This window comes from Tursiops truncatus, chromosome 17, assembly GCF_011762595.2.
Source record: "Tursiops truncatus isolate mTurTru1 chromosome 17, mTurTru1.mat.Y, whole genome shotgun sequence".
Taxonomy (NCBI): domain Eukaryota; kingdom Metazoa; phylum Chordata; class Mammalia; order Artiodactyla; family Delphinidae; genus Tursiops; species Tursiops truncatus.
The window spans coordinates 76,390,494-76,416,945 of NC_047050.1; positions in this window are offsets into that span (position 1 = coordinate 76,390,494).

The window sequence follows — 26,452 nt, forward strand, 5'->3', positions numbered from 1 at the left end:
TAAACCAATACACATGGCTTGGAGAACTAAGTGATCCCAGAAATCGCCAGGATTGGGGGAATTAAAAATTCCAGGAAGGTGGGAAAAGAAGTGGGAAGGAAAGTGCATTCTAATGAATGTGTGCTCTGATTTGGATTGTATCTTGAAAATGAAATTTCAAACACGTGTAGGAGGCTTCATGAATTGGAATGCCTGCTTCTTGGCTTTTCCAAAGAGGAGGGATGGGAAATAACCAAATCAAAGTTAGACGGGGAAGTGTTTTGCATAATTTAGGAGACATTGTAAAGATATATATAAAACTCAGAATTCCCAGAGGTTGGCCAAACCATCGTAGATGTATCCGGCCTGTTGTTTGTTCGGCTGGCCCACCTGGTCTGGTCCATCTCACCCGGAGCTGGTGTCTAGCTAGGACACTAGGGCAAAACTCATCAAGAGACCCACAAAGTATGAGGGGATGTGTGGTCATTACTCAAATGAAAACTTAAACACGATTAAAAGCAAACAACAGCTGGGGGACTATTTCACGACCTATGTTTATTCAAAGGGTGAGTGAGTTAACGACCTAAAGTATCATCATAAATAAACAACAAAAGAGACTTCAAGCAGAGATGGACATAGGGTATGAACCAGAATGTCACAGATGGAAGTGTATGAACGGCCAGTAGGCAAACGTAAGAAGGTTTTCATCATTAATCATGGAATGCCTGTCCATTTGAGCAAGAACACATGAATTTCTACCCAGCAACCTGCAAATATGAAAACATGATTTTGCCCAGTGAGAAGCGCAGGGTTGGCTCCTGGCCTGCCCAGGAGCAGCAGACGCGCAAACGATGTCAGCATTTCTGGAGGGAGACGGGGTTGTCTCTGCAACAGTCCCTGAGAGTACTCTGACCTGTTCCAGGGATTTCATTCACACATTCATTCATTCACTCCTTCATTCATTCATTCATCCTTCGCTCAGGAAATGCAGAGAGCTCCCATCAGGAGCCAAAAACTGTGCTGAGCCTGAGGTAAGGTGGTAATCAGAGCATCCGGGCCGGGGCTCTGAGGCCAGCGGACACAATGGACCCGTTGCCCCACGGAGACTGCAGAGCTGCCCCGTGGGAGTGCCTGGGGGTACGGTGGCAGCTGGGGAGTGGGGCAAGCCCATTGGAGGGAGGGTGGCTGGTGGGAGTCCTGCAGGAGAGGGAGCCCGTGTGCTGGGAGGGGCGGACCGGAGGCCTCGAGGGCAGGTCGTGCTCAGGCCTGGGCTTCACTGTGGGAGCAACGGGAGGCTGCCGAAGGATGCTGGCGATCTCGTTTCTTCCGAGAGGAGGGTGGGCTGCAGAGGGGCAGTTAGGAGACTTCAGGGTGGAGGGACGAGAGGGGAGGACAGCCTAGACCTGGTGAGAGATGGAGACCAGGGGGGACGGACAGACAGAACGGCTGTGAACGGCAGCAGGAAAGGAGGGGAGCGCGGCTGGTGGAGCAACTGTGCACGCGCACGCACAAGCGCGCATGCGCACGCACAGAAGATGCTGTTTTTGACACATGTGAGAGGAGAGGGAGGTGAGGGAGGCAGCAGGGGAGAAGAAGCCGGTTCCAAAGTGAACAGTGTTTATCTCTGCGCTGTGCAATTATGGGTAATTTTTGCCTTTCCATTGTTTGTTTCCCAAGTGTTCTGCATTGAACAAATATTGACTTAGTCATTAAAAAAAATGTGTTATGAAAAAGATAAAAGCAACTCACAAAGACTCCCCGTCCCCTACTTTGCCAGGTCCAAAAGCCCGGCTGTTTGGGCCTCCCCGCGGGTGGTCAGGTGTCACGCCACCTGTCCTCCAGGTGTGCTGACCCCAGCGAGACTCACCTCGGGAGCCTGCTGACAGCTGTGAGCTCTCATGGGCCGTGAGTGCCCAGTAAGGATGAGCCAGGACCACCCAGGGGGAGGCCAGGCCAAGTGGGGCTGTGCCCTGTGGGATCCCAGGGTGGTGGGAGAGGAAGGGGGCCAGGCATCCCGGCTGGGAGAGAGCCTGGGCGGGGCCGGGCGGGGGACCTGGAAAAGGAGGCACGTTTGAGGCCCTGTGAGTGGGACTCTGAGTGGAGAGGGGAGCAGGGGATTGAGACTGGATAGCAGGGGCCTCTGGGTCCCTAGCACAGGGCACTGATGCTTTGAAGCCAAGAACTCCAGCCTCGCAGGGATGGAGAAGGGGGTGCCCGGAATAGGGGTGCTGCTTCCTTCCATAACCCCGAAGCCCGCGTGAGGTGCCAAGGGGACCAACCCCATCCACGGTGCTGTCCTTGGGAATGGGGGCATGTCACACGGTGACACAGCAGAGAGAACCCAAAGGAAGCCTCAGCTCCATGCCCCCTGACCCCAGGCCTGCAGGGCTCATCATTCGAGAAAAACAAGTGGAGAAGTAGCGAGAGTAGTTTGCTCTCACCTTTGTGAAAGGAAACCCGCGATGTGGCCAATGTGGGCACGAGGGCGGGGCTGAGACGTGGAATTTCTCCTTTCTACGTCCATGCGTGGGCACATGTCACAGTAGCAGTAGTTCCTTCCTAAAGTCAACATTAATAGATTTTTAAAAAACCACGCTGGGGGGCTTCCCTGGTGGCGCAGTGGTTGAGAGTCCACCTGCCGATGCAGGGGACACGGGTTCGTGCCCCGGTCCGGGAAGATCCCATGTGCCGCGGAGCGGTTGGATCCGTGAGCCATGGCCGCTGAGCCTGCGCGTCTGGAGCCTGTGCTCCGCAACGGGAGAGGCCACAACAGTGAGAGGCCCGCGTAACGCAAAAAAAAAAAAAAAACCACGCTGGGGACTGAGACCAGAGCCGGAGGACACACTGACCTTCCGTGCAAAGTTGTGTCCAGACAGGACATCCGAGGACGCGTTGCCACTCACCTCCTGTTTTCTCTGGGCAGAAGGGCAATGTTATTGGCTGCAAGTCTCACATGGAAGTTTCTGCAATGTGAACATCGTGTAGGGACTTAAAATCACCACTCTGGGCAGGAGAGAGGGGACGGGAGGAGTGTTGGGAGGGCGCAGGGCTCCATGGACAGCGGCCCAGCAGTGGGCACTCCCCAGGAGGCAGGCAGTGGGCGGGGGCAGGCCTGGAGCAGCAGACCATATGGTCGAGTCTAGTTTGGGTTCCCTGGCAGGTGCAACGGGAGGCCAGACAGAAGGAAGGCCGTGGCCGAGGTCAGCTTCAGGTAGGAGTGTGGGCAGAGTCCCAGTGCAGGAGGGCAAGGAAGCAAAGCCAGGGCTGACAGAGCAGGAGACAGTCGAAGGGTCATGAGACAGGAGGCGCCGTGAGGCCCAACGGCTGGTGCGTGGGAGGGACAAGGCCCGCGGGCTGGCAGCCAGGAGGCCAGGGCAGAGGTGGGATTCTGCAGCTGAGGTTTCAGAGAAAGTGACAGTGGCTGCATGGGGGAGGGAGGGGGCAAAAACCATTCCAGGTAAATCCTAAAGTTACACTGAATGATGGCAGGAGGCTCCAGGGAGACAAACCTGGGTGCCAGGTGTGAAGCCCTCTGGGCAGTGAGGCGACAGCGGCAGGGAGGCAGTGTGCGGTCGTCAGGGCAGGAGTGGATTACTCTGCTGGGTGACCCCCTGACTTGCAGGCTGGGAAAAGGACCAGGGCCCATCCAGGGAGGCCTGTCATCCTGAGCAAGAGGTCAAGGTTCAAGGACGCAGGTGATCTCTTCACCACATGGGGATTCCAGGGAGAGGCGCAGAGAGGTCTGGGGACGATGTAACCGGGAGGGCCCTGGTGAGGAGGCGCTGACGTTTCAGGTGGTGACCCACCGGCAGTGGCAGGAGGTGTGAGGCTCTGGGGGAAGGGGCTGCTCTCTCGGCCCGGCCTCGGGCCCTGGAGGCCTCAGCGTAGGGATTCTAGCACGTGAGCCGCTGGCCTTGAAGGAAGGAGCTATCCCGATGGAAAACCCGGCTGGCCCAGCCTGTGGGAAAAGGGCTCGGAACGCCGCGCAGGGAGCGTGGCCCACGCTGTGGAGACCCTGCAGCAACAGTGAAGATGCTGTGCACAGGGGAGTGACGCAAGCAGCCTTCTGTTCAAAGATGCCTGGGTGGTGGGTGGGGACCGTGGGCTGGCGTCGTGAGACTGGCATGGGGGCCGGTGCTGCTGAGGGCCTAGCTGGGAGGACAGAGAAAAAGGTGGGCTCCGAGGCTGGGGCCTGGGCTGGTCAGCTGACTGCGAACCCCAAAGGGCTTCTGCGAGCCGAGCCGGAGTTCAGGAGAGGGTAAATCCATGCAGGAGGTGCATTTGCTTAATAGTAGGTGCAGAGATATTTAACGGCAGACAAGACAATAAAACATGCAATTAGCATATGTACAGGCTGCTGGGGATTACAATGAAAGGCACTGCAACACTACCACAGTGAGTAGTCAGCTCCTAAGGGAGCTAGTTAGAGGTCCGACATGCTCTGGAGGTGGGAAAGAAAGACTTGGGGGAAGCTGAGCTCTGGAATTAGACACAGGGGGCATGAATCCTGCCCCAGCTTGCGACCAAGGGCCACATGACAGTGCGTTTATTTCATTATCTAGAAAATGGGGCTATTGACAATGCACACCGCAGAGAGTGAGGATTGAACGAGACGGAGAAGGTTCAGCATTCAGCACACGGCCTGGCCACGTGCTCAGTCACTGCGGTCATTATTAAAGCCACCAACATTGTCATCGCCATCAGCACCACCATCAGCACCATCAGCACCATCACCACCATCACCATCACCACCATCACCATCACCACCACCATCACCGCCACCATCACCAGCACCACCATCACCAAAATCACCACCACCATCACCATCACCACCACCATCAACACCACCATCACCATCAGCACCATCACCACCACCATCACCATTACCACCAACATCAGCACCATCAGCACCATCACCACCACCACCACCACCATCACCACCATTACCACCACCATGAGCACCACCACCATGAGCACCACCATCACCACCACCATCACCACCATCACCATCATCACCACCACCATCAGCACCATCACCACCATCATCACCATCACCACCATCACCATCACCACCACCATCACCACCACCATCACCATCACCACCATCACCATCACCACCACCATCACCGCCACCATCACCAGCACCACTATCACCAAAATCACCACCACCATCACCATCAACACCACCATCACCATCAGCACCATCACCACCACCATCACCATTACCACCAACATCAGCACCATCAGCACCATCACCACCACCACCACCACCACCATCACCATCATCACCACCACCACCATCAGCACCACCATCACCACCATCACCACCACCATCAGCACCACCATCACCATCACCACCACCACCATCACCACCACGACCATCAGCACCACCATCACCACCATTACCACCACCATTAGCACCATCACCATCATCACCACCACCACCATCACCATCACCACCACCACCACCACCACCATCACCACCATCACCACCACCATCACCATTACCACCACCATCACCACCATCACCACCACCATCACCACCATCACCACCACCACCACCACCATCACCACCATCACCATCACCACCACCATCAGCACCACCATCACCACCATTACTGTCACTATCATCGCCATCATCATCATCCTATTATTGTTATTATTATTGTTGTTTTCAAGACTGGGAATTAGGTGCTTCCCCACGTCTTCTAGAAACAACTGTGCACAGAGACCTGCTGCATTGAGCCCTCAATGTGCATTCACTTCGTGGTGAGGGTAAAGCGAGCTAGAGGAGCGTGTGACCTACCCAGGGTCATGGGGCGTCGACGTGACATCAGCTGGAAGTCAAAGGTGGCTCCCTGCCATGGCTCCCCCCCACTCCCCGCCTATTACGTGACCGTATTATGTGCCTCTGTGTCACATAGCAAAGCCAGGAGAGAAACAGATAAGGCCTACAGATCTCCATCTATTCACGACTTGAGCGTATCCAGGACAGCACATGCCCTGGATAAAGCAGCGAGGCCACATGTCCCCCAAGGAGACGCTCATGTCATGACTTCCTGCTTGACCCCAGCCCTGCTGACCTCCCCACCCCCTCCCGGGAGAGTCACCAGGGCTTCAGGGGGTGGGGGAGCCCCACAGCAGGGCACCATGCCCTCCTTACCCCCCTCCACGCCTTGGGACGACCCTGGGCTGGCCGCCTTCTCCTGCTCTGTCCCCATTAATCCACAATTAGATATACATCTTTGCTTCCTATCGAGGAGCTGGTGAATTGGGCCATTAGATGGAGAAAAAAGTGTTTTTCAATGATCACCAGGGAGAGGAAACGCTGCCAGCGCCGAGTGCAGAATCAATCTGAGCCGGGAAGGCCCTGCCATCCATCTCCGTTTGCTGGTAATTTAAACCTCAGAGCTGCCCGAGCAGATAGCAGCACTGCAGTGGCTCCCCTGCCGAGGCCGGGCTGAGAGGGGCAGCCTTGCACCCTGGTCATCATCTCAGGGAGACTGAGAGAGGGGAGGGGGCAGGAAGAAAGGTGGAGCCTGTGGGGAAGAGCAGTATTTCCCCTCCAGACACATTTGGACAAGGTGGGCCGGGTGCCTTGCGATGACCCACACACAGCCCTTGGTTTATGGATTCGGTTTGTGTCACAGTCCCTGGGCAGCCTTGGGGACAGGATGCTGCTGACCCCAACCCAAACCACCCTTCCTAAGTCTTGCCCTTGCCCGGGCTGCCCCTCTGCCAGGAATGATCCTCTCCCTAGCGACTCAGGTCCCCAAATAGAACTGAGCTGGAACGCGAGGGAACAAGCTGGGAGGAGGGGATGGAGACTGTCTGCTGGCGCAATCACCCGGCTGGGACTCACAACCTTGGCTTGCGGTGTTAGTGCTTTGCATCCTGACTGGCAGCACCCAGAGAAGGCAGCACAGCCTTCTTTCACAGTAGAGAAGGAGTCTGAGGGTCAGAGTGGCTCAGTGACTTTCTAGGACTGCTCAGCGCTCAGGCAGGGCTAGGTCAGCCCAAGGAGAGGCACTTCCCTCAGCAGAGCTCTCCCTCCCTCGGTAGCCAGATCTGCAGGGTCACAGACAACTTCCATGGCTACACTGCTCAGGGGGCTATATTATGACCCCACTTTGCAGATGTGGAAACAGAGGCTTGAGGAGAACTAAGCCATACCCAAGGTCACCCAGCTCCTGAGGCGAGTCTGGAACAGCAACATTGGGCCAGCTGCCATGCTCACACTGTTTCTAGGCTGTGTCCCTGGGAACAAAATCTCTGGGATGCAGCACATCCAGCAGATCCTCAAGGCTGTGCTGTGTGAGGTCGGGGAGGGTTCTTGGCCCAGGGTGCCGCAGGCTGCCCCGCCCCTTTGGAGGGCGGGACAGGGGCTTTCTCAGGTGCCATGTCCACATCTCTTCTGCTGCGTCTCGCCCCTCATGCTGGCGCCGGGCAGCCTTCTCTAGCCTGGCTGGATGGGGTCCTGGACCTTGGCCTGCTTTGCTCTCCCCGAGGGACCTAGGACAGGACCCTGCCCCTCTCCAGCCCCGATCCCCACCTGTAGAGGGCTGTGGACCGCCCTGTTTCTGTGGGGCACATGCAGCATGAGAGGGGAGCCTGGGGGCAGGTGGGGGGGGTCACACTTCTGTTGGTCACCATTCCCAGGGGGAGCCCTATGGGGCCAGAGCCCAGGTTCCTGCCCACCACGTGGCCACAGGCCAAGGAAGGCTCTACGGGGGAGGACAGGAGGCCCCCTCTTCTCTGCTTGCCCTGAACCAGAGCAGAAAGGACCTGGGAAGCCACTGCTGGCTGCTCAGCCTGAAGCGGGAGGTTCTCAGTGGAAGTGGCCATGCGCTTCCCTGCCAGGAAGAGGGAAGGAGGACCCATCTCAGGCTGGGTCCAGGGCTCCCCATTCTGGGCCTCTGTCCCTGCAGCTCCCTCCCTGCGGACCCTCTGCCTGGCTTGGGTCAGATGTCACGCCCCTTCCAGATATTTCCTAGGGAGGCTGGCCCCTCGATTCTCTGGGAAGAGGCCCGGGCAAGCCTGAAAGTGTGTCCAATTAGCAGGTGTCAAAATGCAACCACAGGGAGGCCACCGCCAGGGCCTGGCAGGCATCGTGTGCTAACAGCTCTTCCTGGAGCTGTGAGGAGATGGTCCCGGGCTGGAGTGAAGAGGGGTCAGCGGTGTTGGATGGGATGGTGGGGTGGGGCTGAGTGCCCAGCAGGGGTGAGGTCTGCAGGCAGAGCCAGGGGAAGGGGGAGAAGGGCTCTGACCAAGAGGAGTGAAAGGGGGTGTCCTTCCCAAAGGAAGTAGAAATGAGCTACAATTCCACCCACGGGGAGACCTGTTACGTATCAGATACCCAGGCTCCAATCTCACTGGAACCCTGGCACACGCCTGGAGTCAGCAGTACCTCACCACCTGGTGGGTGAGCCCGCAAGGCAGGCTCCCCTGTGAATCCTGATCCAGTTGGAGCACCAGGGCTCCTCGAGGCCTTTCTGGTCCCGGAGGATGAGCTGGGCCTGAAGCACACCCCGGGGGACAGAGGTGGACAGGTTTGGAGAGAGCCGCCCTCACCAGAGGGCAGCAGCTGGCTGCCGACACGCACAGCCCAGCCGGGGCCCTCTAGGGAGAGGGCGCGCGCTCCCTGCTAGGGACGTGCCTTGTTAATTACCGCACAGCCATCATCGCCACGGAGCTGCAGTAATTGAAAAACCCACCTCCTCCGCAGCGGTGTGGCTGCCTTCAGAACTGCGGGCCCCGTTGGAAGCACTGGGGTCGTTGGAGACCACACTGGATTCAGAAGATGATAGATAGTTGGGCCAGGAAGGCCAATGGGCAGGGCCGGCAGCAGCCGAGCGAGGTCAGGACTGTCCCCAGCAGGAGCAGGGCCCGAATTCCAGCTGGTGTCCGCCTGGAGTTTCTCCCAGCCTGCAGGACCCTGGCCCCACACGGGCTCAAGCTCCCAGCTAGTCAGCCAGGCCCTTTCCTGCCTAGGGCTCAGGCCTTCCTGAGAGTGTAGGGAAGGGCTCTCTACGGGGTCCGAGATCTGGGCTCCCGTCAGCGCTGGCCACTTGGTGACTTTCACGCAGCCCCTCCAAGAAGACAGCCTCAACCCCCCACCCATGGCCAAGGCCAGTCTACAGCTCCTCCCTCACACCCCCAGGCTGGACCCCCTCCAGCAGAGGGATGAGCTCCCAGACTATGAGTTCATCTTACTGCCTGGCTGCCCCCCCTACGTGGTAAGGACAGGTACCCCAGTGCCTCCTGAAAGAAATGCATACGGTAGGTGCTCAGAGGGGAGCTGACCTAAACAGACGCGTAAAGAATGCAGGCACCAGTGTCTGAGGCTTTGCAGACAGCCCCAAGGACCGGAGGTGGGGAGAACTTTTGTCTGGGTTCACGGAGGAGCCCTGGAAGGGGAGACATGCCCGACCCTGGGCCTCGAGAGAGGTGGTGGACTTGGGAAGTCGGTGGGAGCCGCACAGCCAGCAGGCAGATGGTGAGAAGGGACTGGTGAGGAAGGTAAGCGTTTACACGTTTAGCCATGGGGTCTGTGTTTCTGCTTTCAGTTATTTACATAATGCGAGACTCCCAGGTACCTGCCAGTAATCAGAACATCAAAGCAAAAGAAACCAGCCCAGGAGACCAGAAGGCGTCTGTCAGGCGAGCCAGGCGGGCTGCAACGACCCCGTCTCACTGTCACCCTGAGCATGCCCTGCTCACGCTGCCACCTGGGCCAGGCTGGTGCCTCTCCTACTACCTCAGATGCTGCTGGTGGCCACGCCAGAGGGGAATAGACAGCGGGGAAGACCACAGGCGATGCTGTCACCATTGCCCACTGCATTGGCCACAGCAGGTCATGTTAACGACCACCAGAAACATAAGGGGAAAGAATGTTGGGTAAAAAGACGCCAAACACGACTGGCTCAGAAGTGTAGAGGCTAAGTTTCTGACCCGAGCATCCCAGCAATCTAAGCTAGGAACGGGACATGAGTCCAAGTCCTGGAAGGTTCTGATACCAGCTGTTCAATAAAAAGGTCCCCCTGCTCAGCAGGCCCAGGCGGTTCTTGTAAAAGCGACACCATGGGAAGGGCTTGTCGTCGCTGATTCTCACTGCTTCCCCAGGAGACAGGGCCACCGGGTCAAAGATGCCATCAGAGGGTGTGCCCCAAGGGGGAAGCCAGCGTTGCAGAAACGGGCTCCCCCTGGGATTTTCAGCAGCTCTAGAGAAAGAAAGGAAGGAGAGATGGATGGTGTATAAATGAGTGAGTAACAGCCCAGGATGGCTGTAGAGACCCCCCAAAGCCCAGGGCTTCAGATGTCCGTCTCCATCGCAACTTGTCGGGCAGAAGCTGACCTCCGCTGGCCCCGCTGGCCCGGTGGCTCAGGCTCGTGGCTGGACCTGCTCTCGTGTCTCTGGGCAGCCCTGGCCGCTGTCCTCCTCCTGGGACCTGTGGGCTGAGCACGCATGTCCCCCCCCCGCCCCAAGCCCACACTGAGCTTGAGAATCTAAGGAATAACCATGGCAATGGTCATTTTTCACTGAGGAAGCCTGGAAGGAAGGGGGTCAGGAGGGCCCCGAGCCCAAACAACAGCATCACCTGCCAGGGGCTCTCCAGGCATCTGCTTTCTGACCCTGGAGCCCAGAGAGATGGGCACAAGGTCGCGGTCACGAGGTACCTGAGCTGCCGCAGAGCCCTGGACCGCCCCCCATCTGTTCCCTCCCTCCCCCACCTCCTCCCAGCCGGCACCCAGTGCTGTCAGCAAGAGGAGGGATGCTCCCCGGAAGGGGCGCCTGCTCTTCAGACACCAGTATGTGCAGACGGGTGACCCTGGAAAGGCCTGCATTGGTCACTGAGGGTCTCATGAGGGCAGAGCTGGCTTTGCGGTGGAGGGGTTAGAGCACGTGAGCTGGAGAGTTCTGGCGTGTGGAGGGGGGGGGAGGGAGGGAGGAAGAGACATTAAGTGTGCGGCTCAGTGGGGCTGGAGGCCACCTGCCCAGAGCCCGCCCTGCCCCCATCCCCAGGGCGAGGCAGGGGCTGGCTAGGAGGGAGCAGTCTGTCCAGGAACTTGTTTGACCAGAGGGAGCATGTCCACGACGGGGTGGAGAGGCAGAGGGGACCGGGGGTGAGTCCAGGTGCTGCTTGGGGCACCCCCAGAATCACCCTCCCTGAGGTCAGCCCTGCCAGATGTGCCTCCCGTCACCCCCCAGCCACATGCACGGCCACCAAAGCCTGTGGTTCATCAATAACAAACTCGGACACATGTTCGTGCACGTGGGGGCTTCCTGCCGGCTCGCGGGCGGCCGCCTGTCCTGCCTTTGCTCACACTTGTCAGTGGGGAGAGAACTTTATTTATTTATTTATTTTTAGCATCTTTATTGGAGTATAATTGCTTGACTATGGTGTGTTAGTTTCTGCTGTATCACAAAGTGAATCAGCTGTATGTATTCATATATCCCCATATCCCCTCCCTCTTGCGTCTCCCTCCCATCCTCCCCATCCCACCCCTCTAGGTGGTCACAAAGCACCGAGCTGGTCTCCCTGTGCTATGCTTCCCACTCCCTGTGCTAAGCTTCCCTGCTTCCCACTAGCCGTCTATTTCACGTTTGGTAGTGTATAGATGTCCATGCCACTCTCTCACTTTGTCCCAGCTTACCCTTGCCCCTCTCCGTGACCTCAAATCCATTCTCTACGTCTGCATCTTTATTACTGTCCTGCCCCTAGGTTCTTCAGAAGCATTTTTTTTTTTTAGATTCCATATACATGTGTTAGCATACAGTATTTGTTTTTCTCTTTCTGACTTACTTCACGCTGTATGACAGATTCTAGGTCCATCCACCTCACTACAAATAACTCAATTTCATTTCTTTTTATTGCTGAGTAATATTCCATTGTATATATGTGCCACTGGACAGCTACATATAAAAGAGTGAAATTAGAACATTCCCTAACACCATACACAAAAATAAACTCAAGATGGATTAAAGACCTAAATGGAAGGCCAGACACTATAAAACTCTTAGAGGAAAACATAGGCAGAACACTCTGTGACATAAATCACAGCAAGGTCCTTTTTGACCCACCTCCTAGAGAAATGGAAATAAAAACAAAAATAAACAAATGGGACCTAATGAAACTTCAAAGCTTTTGCGTAGCAAAGGAAACCATAAACAAGACGAAAAGATAACCCTCAGAATAGGTGAAAATATTTGCAAACGAAGCAACTGACAAAGGATTAATCTCCAAAACATACAAGCAGCTCATGCAGCTCAATATCAAAAAAACAAACAACCCCATCCAAAAATGGGCAGAAGACCTAAACAGACATTTCTCCAAAGAAGGTATACAGATTGCCAACAAACACATGAAAGGATGCTCAACATCACTAATCATTAGAGAAATGCAAATCAAAACTACAATGAGATATCATCTCACACCAGTCAGAATGGCCATCATCAAAAACTCTACAAACAATAAATGCTGGAGAGGGTATGGAGAAAAGGGAGCCCTCCTGCACTGTTGGTGGGAATGTAAATTGATACAGCCACTATGGAGAACAGTATGGAGTTTCCTAAAAAACTAAAAATAGAGCAACCATATGACCCAGCAATCCCTCTCCTGGACATATACCCTGAGAAAACCAGAATTCAAAAAGAGTCATGTACCACAATGCTCATTGCAGCTCTATTTACAATAGCCAGGACACAGAAGCAACTTAAATGCTCATCGACAGATGAATGGAGAACTTTATTTTTAACAGCCATACATGTCTGTTAATAAACATATTAGCCAGTTGAAGAGTCTTTCCCAAAAGGAAAAATATTTCCATGGAGAAAATTCCAGGTCTTGCCAGGAATACAAATGACTCTTGTCCAGTGTTAATTAAGATTCCAGCTCACAGGCTTCCCAGAGACAGGAGGAGCCCTGGGCTCTGGGCTGGGGTGTCAGGCCTAATGGCCTGGCTGGGAGCCCCGAGGACACCCTCGTCTCACCCAACCCTGTTAGGGACGCCGCTCAGGAGGGCCGGGTGGCTCTGGGTGTCTCCTCCGTCCATCAGCAAGGCTCGCTGCTCCCACCTCCAGCTGGGGCACCACTCTGCCCAGATGGCCTGGGGGTTACAGAAAGGACACGGGCAGGGGCCCTGACCCTTGGGCTCCAACATCAGGGGCTCACAGAGGAGGACCCTGACTCAGAATGAGGCAGCATGATGGGCTCAGGATGTGGAAGCTTCTCTTGTGAGCACAGGGGTGGTAGTGACGAGTCCTGACACGCGGCCATTGACAGCACTGGACATACTGGGTCCTCCCTCGTCCGCCTGCCCCGGGCAGCCCACGGAGCAAGCGCCAGCCCTGCCCCTCACGTGTCTGCTTGCAGGCGTGCTCTCAGCAGCCACCCCTCCGCCTCTCTGGGGACCCGGGGCATGTCAGGCTGAGAGTAACGCCAGCGGTGGTGAGAAGCACCTCCAGCTGTGGGCGCCGACCCCTCGCCAGGCCCCGGCTAAGTGCTGTGGGCCTGGGGCCCTCGTGAACCTGCACAGCCGCCTGAGGGCCTGCGGGGACCCAGCCAGCGGGGGTTTGCTCCTGCAAGACTTCAGGGACCTCGTGGACCTCTTGGGTACCTGGAGCTTTCCCTCCCATGCAAGAGCAAGTGATGTGAGCTTGCTTTTTTTTCTAATTTTCTAATAAACTTTTAATTGTAGACCAGTTTTAGGTTTAGAGCATCATTTCCAGAGACTTCCCGTGAACCCACCCTGTTACCCTCATTAGAATCTTATGTTAGTGCCACACTTTGACCCCTATTAAGGAGTCAAGGCTGACACGTGACTAATAACTGAAGTCTGTGCTGTGTCCAGGTTCTTACCCGTGGCCCCCTGCCCCGTCTTTCCCGGCTGTGACTCTCTGCTCCAGGGTCCCACTCAGGGTACCAAGTTACATTTAGTCCATGTTTTCTACTATTTTCTAGATGAAACAAAGCAAAATCTTAAATGTGCTGCTCTAGGGATGTTTACATCAAGGTGTACCCACAGATCAAGACAGAGATCGTGTCCTGTCCCCCGGGGCTCCCTGGACCCTCCACGCAGAGCTCTCCCTCCCCCAGAGGGTACTGCACTGCCTGTGGGCTGTGCGTCGGGGGACCACACACTTCCCATCTTCTGTGTCTGGTGTCCTTCACTCCCAGTATGTTCATGAGCGGCACCTTCAGTGCTGCTTCAGAGATGGGAAAAGGATTTCACTGAGGAACACAGAGAACGAAACAATGGACGCTTCTGTACACGGCACCCACACTCTAGCACTTTAATATCTCGCCATTTGATCGCATCATGACCTCGCCTGACTCCCTCTCCTCCCATCACCCCCAGAAGCCGCCGACACCCCTCCATGCCCAAGGTTTTATGCTTTCCCTCTGTTTATCCATAAACAGCTTATATGATTGACCGGAGGATTTTAACCTACACATAAATGGCATCATACGACGTTCACCTGTCTGCTCTCTGCTTTTCCCACCCGACGTTTTATTTTGGAGAATTGTGTGTGTGTTACGCGCAGCTCTGCTTCACTCCTTTCAGCTCCCGTGTGGCATGCGGTCGAATGGACGCACCCCAGTTGATCTGCCCATCCTCTTGTTGATAAGTTTTTGGTCTTTCCCATTGTTTTCCTATCACACATTCTGAGACAATGCACAGCCTTGGGGCTTCTCCTTGTGCACGTGTGTGGGAGTTTCTCTGATACTTATCTAGACATGGAATGGCTGGGCTTGGGGCTAAATGCACTTCCAACATTACATTTTTTCACACTTGCATGTCTCAGCTATGGCTGCTATCACAGAATACCACAGACCATAGGCTTAAACAGCAGACGTTATTTCTCACAGGAGGCTGGAAGTCCGTGATCAAGGTGCCGGAAGATGTGGTTCTTGGTGAGAGTCTCTGCCTGGTTTGCAGCCACCTTCTCAACGTGTCCCCACATGGCAGAGAGAGAGAGAGGTCTCTGCATCTCTTCATAGAAGGGCACTAATCTCATTTGTGAGGGCTCCACCCTCATGACCTGATGACCTCCAAAGGCCCTGCCTCTTAATCCATCATATTGGAGGTTAGGACTTCAAAGTGTTAATTTGGTGGGGACACAAGCATTCAGTCCATAGCGTGGCTCTTCACCAAGTTTACATCAGTTTACACTCAGACGACAGCTCAGGAAATTCACCATTTCCCTGCATCCTCACTAGCATTCACTCCCGTGGGATGCTGTGAATCCTGCCTGTCTGTTGGGAATGAAATGGCATCTACTTTTTGTAATTTACATTTCTCGGATTACTTGATGTAGTTTATTGGCCATTTGTGTATCTTTTTTCTGTGAAATCCATACTGATATATTTTTACCTATTTTTTCTTTGGGATAGTTTGCCTTCTCCTCAAAGCTATATGGGATTTTTTGTACATTATGAGGACTAATATTTTACTGTTTATATGCATTAAAAGGGCTTCCTCCCAGAAGATGGCTTATCATTTTATATTTGTACAGAGGTCTTCTATTTTGTTTTTGTACAATGACCCACTTCATCTGAGCTTCCAAATTTATTGGCATAAAGTAACTCAAAGTATTTCCTGTTTTGTATTTCTAATACATTTATTTGTATACTCTCTTTCTTTTCTTCATCCAGCTCACCAGAGATTGTTCTATCTTATTATTCTTTACAAAAGAAACAGCAACAACAACAAAAACCTTTGATCTGGCTACATTGTTTTCTGTTTTTAAATATCTACTTTTATCTTTATTATTCTCCTTTTTTTTTTTTTTTTTTTTTTGCCATTGTTCTTCTTTTAGCTACTGGAACTAAAAATTTAACTCACTTTTATTATTTTCTATTGTTTGCTTAAATGCATTTAAAGTTAAGTTTTACTGATATTTGAATGTTTTTATTACCATTTACTTCTAAATATTTTTAAACTCTCCAATGTAAGTTTTTTAAAACTCACAATAGTTTCATCAAATTTTGGAAGTTTTTAGTCATTATTTCATCAAGTATTTATTTCTGACCCTCTATGTCAGACTGTTTGATATTATGCCACTTATCCTTGAGGCTCTGTTCATTTTTCTTCAGTTGAGACCCCCCTTTGGTCTCAAGGTTGGATTGTTTCTGTTGATCTCTTCCCAAATTCACTGACTCTCCTGACATCCCAATCTTCTCTAAAGCCCTTTCAGTTAATTTTTCACTTCAGCAATTGTAACTTTCAGTTCAAAAATTTCCCTTTGTTCTTTTTTATAGTCTCCATTTTTCTGCTGAGATTACCTATCTGTTCACTCACAAGATTGTATTTCCTTTAATTCTTTGAAGATTTCTTCCTGCATTAATTTATAATAATTGCTTTAAAGCCTTTATCTGTTGCATCCAGCACCTGGGCTCAAGTTCAGTTTCCACTGACTGATTCATTTTTATTAACCAGGAATCACATTTTTTTACTCTTTTGTTCTGTCTAGTGATTTTGGATTGGATGTTAGCCACGGTGGGTACTTTGTGGTAGAGACTCTAGATTCCGTCTTCCTTCTCTGATGAGACTTGGCTCTCATTTGGCAAGCATTCAACTGCAGGCTGTTGACCTGGACTCTGTGGAAGCATGGTTATGTGCATGGTTAGTGCACATCTGAGGAAGCACATAGTGTATCTCAAACCCCTCCACCTTGGAAGGATACAACCCACAACTGTGAGACTTGTGGCTTTGTCCAGGAGCTTGTTTTATGCTGTGTCTGGTGAGTCTAGAGTAGGGCTTGGTCCTTACCCCAGAGTTGCAGCATCCCTGGGGTCCCCTCTTTACATAGTTCCCCATTCTCTATATCCCTGCCCCACAGATTCCTGCAGCTTCATGTGCCTCACAGGCTGATTTCTGCCCTGTGAACTCAGAGGGACACCTGTGTTCTGCTCAGAACCAGCTCTCCAGGCCATGGTTGGAAATTGTCCCCAGGCAGATTGCTGGGCAATCATGGGCCTCGCCTTAGAGGTCTGTCTTTTGTACATTCCTGCACTACCTGTCGCCCACTGCTGAAAAGAATCATTTCCTTTATTTTGACAGGTTTTATGATTGTTGATGTGAGAGGGATAACCCTGTACCACCTGCTCCATCATGGTTAAATGTATGACTCCAAACCATGAGTTTTCTAGGACAGCATTGATTGGTTTTATTGTAATCACTGAGCTATAAGACATATAAAATAAAATGTAAAAACCTTAAGAGTCCAGTTTGATGAGATTTGACAATTGTATACAGTAATTTCTAACAGCTCCAAGTTTCTGTCATACCACTTGGCATTTATTTCTCCTCCACCCTTAGAAGCAACCACTGGTATGATTTCTACTGCCATATATTAGTTGCAGCTGTTCTGGGCTTCATATAAGTGGGGTCATACATTTCATGCTCTTGTGTATCTGACTTTTTGTTCAACGTGTTTTGAGGACTCATTATTGTTGTTGAATATATCAATAGTTTGTTTCTTTTTATTGCTGAGTAGTAACAATAGTAGACATTGCATTGTATGAATGTCTCACAACTTTGTTATCTATACTTTAGTTAATGGACAAAATAATATGTTAGATCATAACAAAATAGTAAGAGACAGAGAGGGCAGGAGAGGTGAGAGCTAAGCTGCCGATGACAGGGTAGAGTTGGCTGTGGTTGTGATTTCCCCGAGGTCGCATATGTGCCATGGTGGTGGGTGCAGTGGGCAGGTGAGGGTGGTGGTGGACGCAGGGGCCAGGTGAGGGTGGTGGTGGTGGTCTTGGCACAGACTGAGGACAATGGGGGCAGTAATGCCGGTCTGTTGAGCACAGTGAGGTTAGTGATGAACTGAGCAGTCCCTGCCATCAGGAGAGGCTCTGGTCTTGTGGCCAGTGGACATGGCTGTCCCCTCTGGCCAGGCCCTGGGTGACATCTGAACTGAAGCCCCTGTGAGCGAGGCAGAGAGCAGACAGGAAGAGTTGTCTGGCTCCCACTTATCCAATAAGTGAGATGCTGAGAGCACGATTCAATAAAAGTCCTGTCACTTCAGTTTGGGGCTGTGCAGGAGCTGAAAAATTGATTTCAGGAGCAGACACCTTCTTCAGGGCAGGAGTGACGCCTCTTCCTTGGCAGAGAGAGAATGGGGTTTGCATTGGATTTTGCCTGAAGACATCACACATTGCTGTCCTTGCTGGTTGTCAGTGAGCCTGGGTGCTGAGGTGGAGGAGACAAGAGACACATCTCCCGGGCTGGCCCTGCTCCCCGCTAACCACATGACAGCACGGAACTGTGCATTCACACTCCACACTTCTCACGGGGTCGTGGAGATACACACACTCTCCCAGGGCAGTGGGGATACTTCTGTCCTGGTCACCACTCACAGGCCTGCCCACACCCTCCCAGCGCCTGCAGGGACAGGGAGTACTGCCATGCCTGAGGACATCCTCCAGACCAGCCAGGACTGGGCCCTCCATGTTCAAAGCCAGTGCTTGGATCCTGGTCCAAGACAAGATTGATTCTACAGACAAAGGGGAAGGCACCAGGCTGGGGCAGATTCTCTCCCCTTTGCAAGAGCCCCTGCTCTGGGTCTCATTTCCACCCAAGTGGGCAGCTGGGTTTGTTGACCACTGAGACCCTGAGCCTTTCTCTTATGTCTATTTATATAGAAAGGTGTTTTGCTCTGTTCAAGTGACCAGGTCAGGATCAGGGGCTGCCCTGACCTCCCTAGGCCTTGACTTTCTGCTAGGAAGCAGTGTTGTTTAGTGGTTAAGAGCCAGCCTCAAACGTCTGACAGATGCAGGTTTGTATCTGAGTGTGTCGTTTTCTAGCTGGGACCCTTGGAAAGCCACGTACCTGCTCTGAGCCTCAGTTTCCTCATCTGTAAAATGGGGATTATCAAAGAGAACTACCTACAAATAGCCCTGCAGTCCTGGAGCAGCTGGAAGTGTCCTGCAGGAGGGCTGTGCTGGGCTGTGGCCTGTGTCGATTCCCTTGTTTGGGGATATTCAAGTCTCGGTCCCAGCACCATGATGCCTGTGATCAAGGACAAGCAGTCCATGTGATCTGAGCCCCTGTTATAAAATCAGGAGTAAAGTCAGACCAGAGCCATTCTTTCCAGTACGAATTCATCCCAGGTGTGGAGTGCCCATCATTTATGAATCCCTGCCCAGGTTCTGTAGATGGTACCAAGGTGGGGTGAACCTGGGCCCTCCAGGGGGACATGCAGGTGGTGCTGACATGGGGCAGAGCTGGGAAGGACCAAGAGATCTGAGAGGAGTTGGGATGAAAGGAAGAGTGTGGGGGAATTTCACCGCAAGGAAGCTGCAGGAAACCCAGCCGGGTGGTGAGGGTGCAAAAAGTAACAACGGATGAAGCAGAAAGGATAAAAATTCTAGAAACAGGCCCTGTGTACATGGGGATTCACTGTAACAGGAGGTGTTATCTTAAATAGCAAGGACAGGAGGAGGTATTCAAAAATTTGTCTTTGGATGATTGGCAATGAAGAAAAACATTAAGTTAAATATATACCCCATGTTATACTCAAAAATGAATTCTAGACGAATTAAAAAAAACCCTTATTTTTGAAAAAAGCATAAAGTTCTTAAAATATAAGATAATAATATGCTTTAAAAATTTGGAGCTCAGGAGAAACCTCCAGGGAACACCTGAACCTGTAAGATATAAAGGAAAATATTGAAATATTTGAGGTCATTAAAAAAAAGAGTTTTCTGTATGGGATAAAAAAAAAGTCACCATAAACAGGGTTAAAAAGACAGTAACAACCTGGAAAAAATATTTGCTAGATCTTTAAATAGAAATGATTAATATCCATAATATATAAAGAGCACCCATGTATCAACAATAAGAGGTAAATTACACAGAGTGTGTATAGTTCAGGGCAGAAGAATCCAAACTCTCAACAGGAGATTAGAGATACTCAACTTCATCAGAAACCAGGGAAATGCAAATTAAAGCAATGGTGAGATTTACTTTTTTTTATCCAATAGCATGGGAAATGTGAAAGATTGATCATATCAGGTGCCAGAGAGTGAGCGCACAGGAGGGGCACCTACATAACGCCAGTGAGAACATAAATTAGCACAGCCTCTTGAAAGACAAGTGACAAAAATCTATCAAAATGGGATTGACCAGCGATCCCACGTCTAGTGACCCGTCACAAAGAAAAGCATGTGAATATGCGTAACATATAAAGGCACCTTTCGTGAAAATCAGAGACCATCAAAATGCTCATCAGTAAGGTGAGGCGATCCTTCCCCATGTCCTGGGGAAATAACCAGGAAAAAGAGGCAGGCAGGCCCGTATCAGCTGATACAGCACCACATCAAAATATTTTCAATGATTTGCAAAGAATCCCCTTGAGTGTGTGTGGATTTGTGTGGACAGGCCAGCTCGGCACAGGGGCTGCAGGGAGGGCGGAACGGCTCTCTCTAAGGTGGGCAGGAGGCGGGAGGAGGGTGTTCAAGAGGAACTTTTCTGTTTTGCTCTCTCTCCTCCCATTTAATTTAAATACTTTGCAGCAAGAACCTAGGCGTGGACCCCTTGTCTAGCAGAGACCACAGGAGCACAGACTCCGTGGGAGAGTGAGGGCTGTGCACCTGTGTGGGCCAGGGGACTTGTCCCTTCCCTGCAGGCCTGGTGTCCCCAAAAGGTCTAGCTGCTCCTGGCCACTCCCAACCTACCTGTGCTAAGACCCCGGTCCGCCTCTTTGTGGGGTCGCCAGGCCGGTGCTCAGAAGGTGGTTGGTCTCAGACCGAGGATGCTGCCCTGAGGCCCAGCAGTCTCTGTGCTGGACCCATGCTCAGAACAGTGGGGCTTTCTACAGACACGCAGACATTTGGTTATTGATCTCTGGCTATTTTCCTAGGGCTGCCATAACAAACTGCCACAAACTTGATGGCTTAAAAAATCAAACAAATCGGGCTTCCCTGGTGGCGCAGTGGCTGAGAGTCCGCCTGCCAGTGCAGGGGGCGCGGGTTCGTGCCCCGGTCTGGGAGGATCCCATGTGCCACAGAGCGGCTGGGCCCGTGAGTCATGGCCACTGAGCCTGCGCGTCCGGAGCCTGTGCTCCGCAGCAGGAGAGGCCACAGCGGTGAGAGGCCCGCGTACCGCAAAAAAAAAAAAAAAAAAAAAATCAAACGAACGTATTGTCTCCCAGTTCAGAGTCCAAAGTCAAGATGCCAGCAGGCCACACTCCCTCTGGATGTTCCAGAGGAGGAGGCTTCCTGGCTCTTCCAGCTTCTGGGGGCTGCAGGCGCTCCTTGGCTTGTGGTTGCATATTTTGGGGCTGATTTCCCACAGTCTCCTTTCCTCCAAGCTTCCAGCTCTGACAGCCAGGAGCACATCCCACTCGTCCTTCTGTTTCCTGCTCAACCAGCACAGAGCCTGGCACAGGGGGCCTCTTGAAAAGACAAGTGACAGAATCTATCAAGATGGGATTGACCAGCAACGCCACGTCTAGTGACCTGTCACGAAGAAACGTGGCTCACACTGACCAGGAACAAATCAGCATCCTCTCCTCTTGAGCAGACTCTGGATTAAAACAGCAAAGTGCAAACCCTGAAGAGACTGGGGACTCACCCAGGAGGCGTAACATGAGGAAGAAACAGAGGCCAGGTCCAGTTTGTCCCTCCTCCTCACCCTGGAAGGTCCTTACTGTGGAAGACGCGCCTGCATGACCTTCAGAGGCTGGACCGTGTGTCCCGACCGTGGAGGACGCGCCTGCCTGACCTTCAGAGGCTGGACCGTGTGTCCCGACCGTGGAGGACGCGCCTGCCTGACCTTCAGAGGCTGGACCGTGTGTCCCGAGGTCCTCGGCATCCCGGGGAGCGGGAGGTGCTTCCTCAGCCTTCTCTGTGCCGGTGGCAGCTGCATCCCCTTAATAAGCAGCCCCAGGGTTGAGCGGGGAAATCAGATCGGACAAGACCCTTTCTCACTGGCAGTTCGGTGACGAGAGGGATGTCATGTAGTGGTTCCAGTAAGAGACACCCGGAGGCCCTGGGAGGCTGTTCCCTCATCCAGGGCTCTGGCACAAGACACGCCTCCTTCCAGACAGAGGCCCACTCGAGAGCCTCAGGGGCTGCCCAGAGAAAACGCCTTGGCTCTGACTCCACGCCCCAGGAAGGAACCCGCTAAAGGCTACAGTTAAGCAGACTCCCTGAAGTCTGCTGTACGAGTTCACAGCACTCCCGCAAGCCAGGCCTGGGATACGAGAACTGCCGCAGGGCCGCATAGAGCAGGCCGAGGTCGGGCAGACAGGCTCGGCTGTAAGGAGGCCCGGCCACCCTCAGGCTGCGCTATGGCTCGCATGGCTGAGCGTGGCAGCCGTCTACAGGATGCCAGTGGGGCCCGTTTATGGGACGGCCACCCCGTGCAGGCATGCGACATGGCCTGGGGCTCAGCCCGCTGTGGGGTGGTGGGTGTCACACACCTACGTGCACATGAGCAGAGTGTCCTTAGGGAGGTTACTGACACACCCACTGCCAGACCGCCAGCAGGGAACAGACCGGGCGTGGGGGCCCAGGCCACACCTGCTGCCCCAGCCAGATGTCCAGGGAGGAGTAGAGAAGCTCCGGGCAGAGGAAGCCCTGCACAGAGGAGGGAGCCTGGAGGCAGAGGCAAGGCTGGGCCTCGCTCTGTGCCCTGCACCTGCAGCCATGCTGGGCTGGTCAGCGTCCCTCACAGGATCGTGGGTAGAACCCATGGGCCCCAGGGATAGCCCCCGTCCCCAGGAATGCTGGTGCCACTCCCATGGTCCCCCAGCACAGCCCTCTACACTACCCCCACACTGGCTCTCCCTGTCCCTGTCCCCGGGGAGGCTGCCCCTCTCCATCCCTTCTTCAAACAGCGGAGGTGGGGAGGGAAGAGGCAAAGTAGGTGGCGAGTCCTAAACCCTTCCTTCAAACAAGACACTTCCTGAACACCCCATGGTGTCATTTCTCCAGTCTTTTGATCGTCCCTATTTAGTCACTGCAGCAACTGAGGCCCGGGGAGCAGAAGCGACTTGCCCAGCACAGGCCACCAGCCTCTGCCTCAGGGGGCACTTTGCTCAGCAGTCAGCCCTCTACCTCCAGTTCCTCTTGTCCCCAGCCTGTAAGATGGGCTTAATTGCAGAGTCCCTGCAGTCAAGGTTGGAAGGTGGGGTCCCAAAGATTCCCGCCCTTCCCTGCCCATGGCCCCGGGAGTCTCCCCCCTTCCCTGGGTTCCCTCGTGTCCCCGCCTGGATGCCCCACGCCTGGCCCAGCTCCGGAGCCGCCCGCGCCTCACAGGAAGCCCGGCGGTGAATGGATTTGTCGGAAGGAACAGCAGAGCGAGACACCAGGCCCACTCTGCTCCCAGGTCCCAGCTCCCAGGGCTGGTGCCAGGTCCTGGCGGACAGGAACCCGCCGGCTGGGCCAGGAGGGAGGCTGGTGATCACTATTATTACAGCCAAATGGGGCGAACAAGGTAAAAAGCCCAGAAGACAGTGTAAGAACCATGATTGGCAGAATGTCTGCTCACCCCAGAGCAGGCGCCTGGGGCCTTCCGTGCTCTCTCTCAGTTGTTTTCTCTCGTGCTTCTTGTTTTTACCAGCCTGAGATACACTAATTGACCAGAAGTGAAAATAGAAAAAAAAAAAGTCTCAGTTCTGCAAAGGAACGCAGCACCTGCACGAGCCCCTCCAATCCCCTCCGAGAAGAGCTGTGTCCCCACCACACAGCCACCCACGCTGCGGGTGGCACCGTACCCTGGGAGGCCAGAGCCTCGGCCTGTACCCAGAGGCGGCCTCCAGCTCTCACCCCTCCCGCAGCCTCCCCTTCAGCCTCCGTGAGCTCAGCTCCAGAGCCTCTGAGGAAGCTCCGGCTGTTCCCGCTGCGCTCCCTGTACGGGTGCCTGGCCCGCCCTGTCCTCCCTACCGAGTGTCCACAATGTTCCCCAGCGTGCCCCCCCTCCCCCCAGGACACCCGTTCCTTCGTTCCTGGCTCGGTGCCACGGAGAGGACACACCCGAGTCCGTGTACTCTCCACCCCAGCAGTCACTTTCATCGGCTCCCTTTCAAAACTGAGGACCCCTGGCCTAGCCAGGTGTCACCCCAAAGGCCACACGGTTAGGAGGTGGCTCAGCCGGCGCTCAGCCCGGCGCCAGCGCTGTTGGCCGCCGTGCAGCACTGCCCTCTGAGATGCCATGTGTCACAGCGTCAGGCGGCAGAGTGGCCCCTCTTTTGTGCCCGGGGGGTCATTCTGCCAGCTGACCTGACCACAAAACACAGAACAGAGCCACCCCCGGACTCCCTGCGTCCATCCAGGGTCTAACATTTCTCCTACACACCCTGAATTTCCTCCCGGGAAATTCAAATGGAGGTCAACGGAGGCCCTTAAGAAATGAGTCTCAGCTGCCTGGAGGGGTCAGGAAGCAGGAAGGAGAGAACCTGGCTCCCGAGGAAAGGGCGTGTGTGCACAGAGAAGGTGCCTGAGGACAGAGCAGGGGCAGGTTGTCTGGCAGCCTGGGGGCCACTCCTGGGAGGGTGATGGGCGGCTCCCCAGGAATCGGGAGGACCCAGGGGTGGGGGAGCAGCAGACGCTGGTATCTCCTCGGGTGCGTTGGCCCCTGTCCCAGTTTCCTCCTGTGGTTTGGAGCCCTGGGGCCGGCAGGGAGGCCGAGGAGGAGCTGCCAGCCCAGAGCTGCTGTCCCGGATCCGGGCATGACGCATGCCGCTCGGGCTGTCAAGTTGACGTCCTCCATTAACGCTGCAATGCATTTTTAATACATTCCATTTTTCTTTAATTTCAGATCGTATTGGGTCTGGTAGACTCTCTCTTCATTACTGAGTTGTGCATCGTTAAGCAGTGAGAATGGTTCCCCGGAGCGAGGTGGCCTCCTTCCCTCTTCCAGGGGCCCCTCCCTGGGAATCTACCCTTTGTGGTTCAGTTTAAAGGCACAGAGATGTGAAATTGCCTCCTCTAGACCCCAGAGCAGCTGCTGCCCCCACCCTCATTCTCTTCTCTCCCGGGCTGCTCCCACCTCACTCTGTAACCAACTCCCTCCCTGGGGGGACTGGGCTGGGGGATGGAGGGGAACCCTCATCTCCTGGGTGTCACTAGCCTGCTATGGCCCAGGCTCTCGCCACACATCTGACAGGGACTTCAGCGTCTGGGACAGGTCTGACTACTTCTCCTGACCTGCCTCCCAAATCAGAAGGTCATGTTCAAGTTTCCACTGGGGACCCAGCCCTGAGTTGCCCCCTGTGGGAGAAACAAAGGAAGAAAATGCTTTCTGTTGACAGAGGCTTTAGGACTTAGTGGGAAACATGTGTGACCCCTGCACAGGAAGCATAGTCACTCCTGAGAGAAGGGTGTGCTGACGGGGCTGAGCAGTCAGGGCAGGCTTCTTGGAGGAGGAGGACCTGTGGGTCTTGCTCCGCTCTGCCGGCCAGATGGTCACCCACGTTGGACATGCAGCTCCCCAACAGTGTACTTTCTTCTCCATGTTTCCTTTGAACAAAGGTAAGAACAAACAAATGTGCAAACACAAGGAAGCAGCAGGGGGAGGGAGGAAATAGAGCACCTAGTTCCCTGCTCTGGAAGCTCCAGGGGTGAACAGGATGAGGGGGACTGGCCTCCATCCCAACAGGGCTTGAGGCCAGCTCCTTGCTGGCCCTGCTGCCTTCAGGCCGTCCTCTCCCTTCAAAATGGCTGCATCCCCGCTGCCACTCACAGAGCTCTCCTCAGCAACACCTGGGTAGGGAGCTTGGTAGAAATGCAGACTCAGGCCTCGCCCACACCTGCAGAACAGGAATCTGCAGGTTACATTTGGGGGAGTTCTCCTCTCAGACACCGACATCTGCCTGTGAGTCTCGAGATTAACGCCCTGTTGTCTCCGTGTCCTCCTGAATGAAGGCCAGTCCCCTTTGCTGAGGACCGTAGCCCAGCTGGCCCCTCGGCCTCACCTTTTGACTCGCCAGCTCACGCTGTGGAGTGAGTCACTCACTGCCTTTCTCACTGAGTTGCTGCTTCTGCCCAGAGCCCTCCCCAGAGTCCCAGCCTTACCAGCCCTCAAGAGCCTCCCCAGTGTTTCCACTGAACCCATCCCTCTCTGGCCACTGCTGTCGGTGCCCATGACCCATTATAGCCCCTCCGCACAAAGGCGAGCCCACGTCGGCATCAGGGCTCTGAATCCCCAGCCCTGTCCGTGCCCGGCAAAGAGCAGGTATCCGCTGAAGATGTGCGAAGTAAGCGGGTGAGTATTGTCTGTCCCAAGCAGCCCCTAATCTGATGGCGAGATGCAGCCCCCACTCTGGAAACTGTGGAAAGAAAGGGCACAGCCCAGCCTCCTGCAGCCTTAATCTAGTTAAGAATAAACAGCTTTATCCGCGAAAGTGACTTGAGAACAGGGACCGAGAACCATGCGGCCAGTGCCAATGAATGCGGTGCACCCGAGGCTGAAATTAGGGGAAAAATGTATTAACCTGGTGGCTTAAATTAAATCACAG